At 45.1% G+C, this 4,209-nt stretch overlaps 1 long non-coding RNA gene across 2 annotated transcripts; it reads right to left on the bottom strand.

Moving 5' to 3' along the window:
• Positions 1-1,247: 1,247 nt before the first annotated feature.
• On the bottom strand, positions 1,248-4,209 carry LOC147959507 (uncharacterized). Of its 2 annotated transcripts, none has more exons than XR_015611797.1 (4): positions 2,361-4,209; positions 2,171-2,271; positions 2,009-2,099; positions 1,248-1,910 (listed from the first exon to the last, which is right to left on the bottom strand). It is a non-coding gene; the product is annotated as an uncharacterized LOC147959507 (long non-coding RNA). The 2 variants fall into 2 exon arrangements; XR_015611796.1 differs by having other exon boundaries at positions 1,250-1,910; positions 2,009-2,092.

Genomic DNA, 4,209 nt, shown 5'->3' with positions numbered 1-4,209 from the left:
TTCTGATTTGTTGATTTATGGGTGAACACATTTACCAAACAGGAAACCATGTGCGGCCCTTTAGGAGGTTGTAGATGGAAATGGCAATCTAGGCTCTCAGATGGCAGGCTTATTCATGGAGTGGGGGCAGCTCCTTTCTAGCATTGGTCCCCGAGCATCATCTTCTTTGGGAAAGCCTATTGGATAGGTTTTGTTGCATTGCTAGCTCTCAAAGGTTCCATTCATCTCAAGGTATTTTTAGTAAGTATAACTTTCCTTTGACTGCATCACATGCCGACGGTTTGGCACCTTTTACGTATGTGTAATTGTTGTGCAAAGAACATTTGTTATGGATCCGATACATTTTTCTGCCGACTCAACCTTCCAACCTTGGCTCAAAAATTGGAAGAAAATAAACAAAACTACAAAAGCAAGAACCAAGGCTTAAAGACCTAAGTGCCCAGAGATTAAAAATAAGCATATGATCTTGATGAGATTACAATGTCAAAAAAATCTTGATGAAATTCAGAAGGATCGAATATAACTGTAATGCTATGAAAAAATCCACCTGATGTGAAATATGTCTGACAGACTGATGTGAAATATGTCAACGTAAGGAGTTCAAAGTAAGCTTTATATTGTAAGATGAAAGATTAATATCTTGGAGATGAGTGAATGCCATGGAGCGTTTGCAAAGAAGCAAACCTTCCTTCGATCTAGACTGTAGATGTGGAGAAAACAAGATCTGGATGGAAGACAAAGGACAAAGTGTGGGATGAGGAGTGTGAAGCGTGTGTCATGAAGGCGACCCTCTTTCTAGCCGCATAGCCTAGTCCTGACCTCATAGCCTAGTCCTGCTACACCCCCGCGGCACTCCATAGGCTGCCCTCTGTCTCGCACTCCAAGCTTTCCATGCTGCGGCACGCCGGAAGCCGGAGTAACGCGCCGCCTTCACGCACACGATCTCCGCCGCGCAGCCGCCACGACACCGTCGCGCCCGCGCCACAAGGACCGCGACGCGTAGCTACGCCGCCATGGCCCGCACCCAGCGCCGCATCCGTGGGCGCCCCACTGCGTCCCGGTCTGGTCGAGGGAGGAGAGGGACCTGGCCGCCGCTGACGCAGGCCGAGCACGCTGGTTCCACGCCACCGCTGCTCATGGGAGGAGACGAAGGCGAGCAGCACGCGGTATGCTGCCTCGGGGGCACGGCGGCTCCTGCTCCCTTGACGGCATGGCGGCGACGGGGAGGGAGCGTCCGGACCGTGCGTTAGTTTCAAGCAAGTGCTTGATTACAGGAGATGCGTTGAATGATTATCTGAGGTGAGTAATCTTCGTGCCTTGTGTGATTACGGAATTTACGGGGGATGCGTTTCGCGGACGTGAACTTTCCTCCGCGGTGGAATTTGTTCAGTCAATCTAAATTACTAAGTACACAAGAAGAATTAGATTAGATAAACCGTTAGATTAAATTTAGTGGGTCTATCTTATGGTGATAATGAGTCCGTGTACAGAGAAGTTTCTGTTGGATTGTTTAATAGTAGTGGAGATTTGTCATCAGGCGCATCAGTGTTTTGCAAGAACTCATGTTGTCTTCAATACTACCGTCGATTAATGAAAATATATTCGAAAGATATCATTATTGCATACATAGATCAATTTTCAGTCTCGAATTGAAATAAACAGTCATTAGTAGGGAAAAACGATACACTCAATGCCAAGATCAATCTGATACACAACACAAATATTTGATGACAGTTCTGGACGAACTCCGTTGCCAGCATTGTTGTTGGGATAGAGGCGCATAGTACTTCTTTGTTCTTCAAGGATAGCCTGGCATATTTTGAATTTAGCAGGGAGTTGCTGATGTTACCAACAAATCCCAGAAGTTCATAGAGAAGCATCATTCTGTACTGGTCGATCTCGCCTACTACCTGCAATATTCAGTATATTGGATGAAGAACGTTATTGTTTCAGACACCTCTCTACGAACTGAACATAAATTAACTGCAGTTTTGTATTGTACTCTTACCGGCGAGGCCGCGACAGAGTCCTCTGTAATTTACTACCCCTCCATTGCTTTGCAAAGTGAAGTGCCATAAGACCGCTACAAGCCCTGCATTCTGTTTTTGGGTCAGTCCTGTTTTCAGGTTAAGAAAACATAACAGTGAGTTAGAAAGTGTCTAGTCGGCACCTCTTCAACAAGATCCACGTCAACTGCCTGGTGGCCTGCAGGGTTCTGTCTCTCGGATCTGCAATACTTCGGATCCATGTGTGCTTCATCTGTTGCCGGATCTGTCACGTAGTATCCGGTAAAAAGATTGAAACGTCAGTCAAGAGATTCAGAGAAGACGAGTAGAAAGGCTACCAGAATGAAAACTCACTGATTTTTGACGAATTCCTCGTCGTGCGCTACGCGGTCGTTCTACTCCATTTTCCAGCCAGGGGATGTTCTTCCGGGCTCTGGTGAAGGAGAGGTCGGTCTCTCTCTTTGGTGTTGGCTGCTCCGGGAAGAAGATGGTATGGTCACTGATACTTCTGGCCTGCCAATGTTTGGACCACGATCACGGGTGTGCCATATCCCTTTTGTTAGCAATTTGGTCAAAGGGTTTTGTCTTTATTGATGTTCAGAATTAAACTTACCAGCGAGCGCATTACCTAATGGTTTAAGGCTGTCTAAATAATTTAGAAAGTTTCTACATACTGAAATAGAAACTCATACAGGGATATACGGAGAATAGTGGTACAGATATGATAAGCGACAAACACTTCTTTATTTTTTTGCTGCTGTTAAGTACTGTACTTATTTATTATTATCATTATAATACAAAATTGTGTGTGTATTGCACATTTAAAATGCAAGGATAAACTAATTTTATCATTAAAAATGTATATATTACAGTGGTTTCGTTGATATGCGTCGTGTTCATGTAATTTCCAAATTGGAGATTTCAACAATAATTTCAGTGGTGCATGAACATGACACTCGATCCATATTTGGTTGAAACTACTAAATCAACTTGTCACGCAAAAAAAATGTCGCACGGAAAATTTAGATGCCTTAACCGAGATTTATAGAATATTAAATAAAATATTACGAAAAACTGCTAGCTTCCGATGTAGCTCTCCTTACATCACCAGCACCGCGCCGGCATGCTTATTTGCCACCGTCGTTACCCCACTCCGATTGGAGGCGGCAAACCTCTTCAGCACTGCCCCACCACCGGTAACAGTCAGATATAGTTGTCGCTGCTCCTGCCATCGACAACAGCCGACAGTAGGTTGGGGCTGCGGGATGCACGTGGGAGGAGGCGCGTTGATCCGCGTGGGGAATGTGCCGCATGGAGCAGCAATAGCTAGATTCGTCAATTATTGCCCCCGGCTTGGCGGGGTCCGTCGAAGGTGGGGTGGGGTGTGGTTGGTCAGCGGCCAAGAGGATATGTCATGAGAAGTCGGGGTTGGAGAGTTTTACTCCTGGAGACATAGGTTGACTATATTTAAGGGTCGCGGCCGCCGTGGGTAAAGATCTTCCTCCACCATATACTTTGGTGTTTGGTTGTGTGCTTGTTCCAAATGCTCTACCTAACGCGGGATAGTGGATCCGTTATAGATGCTCTATGTAGCTATTTAATTATTTCATTTGAATTTTTGTTGATGAATATAAATAAAAAGGTCTCTATCCACATGTCTTACTTCTCGGCTGCACATGATACGAGATTCCACAACACTGGATTATCACTTGCTAGTTGCATAGGGCAACTCCAACGCGGGGATGTATTTCGTCTGCTTATGACCATTTTAATCCGCATTGGCAGAAATCACGGACCAATGAGCGGACGCAAAAACATTCGTTTTATGTTGTCTATGTGGGCGTAAATCTGCTCTAAATTTGATCCAGGTTTGCATCCACATGAATAACAGACGGACACGGGGATACTCGACATCCCGGAAGGGTATAAGTTGCATGTTTCACCCACAATTATTCGTTAATATTTGTTGTTTCCTCCAATGGCGATTTCATAAACATATGCCGAATGGCTTTTACCATCTCAATTATTGGTGCCTAGATTACATTATAATCCGTGTATCCCTAGGATAGGAACACACAAATACACGCGCACACACACACTCACACACACACACACACGCATGAGAGAGAGAGAGGATGGGAGTATATGGACTGTTGGGAGCAATGGCAGACCTTGAAAAGGAGCGGCTCAACCATGGTGGTGT

This window comes from Triticum urartu, chromosome 7A (assembly GCF_056163025.1).
Source record: "Triticum urartu cultivar PI428250 chromosome 7A, HENAU_Tu73, whole genome shotgun sequence".
NCBI lineage: Eukaryota > Viridiplantae > Streptophyta > Magnoliopsida > Poales > Poaceae > Triticum > Triticum urartu.
Note: the sequence above shows the minus strand (reverse complement) of the source record. Positions and strands in the feature narration are given on the sequence as shown.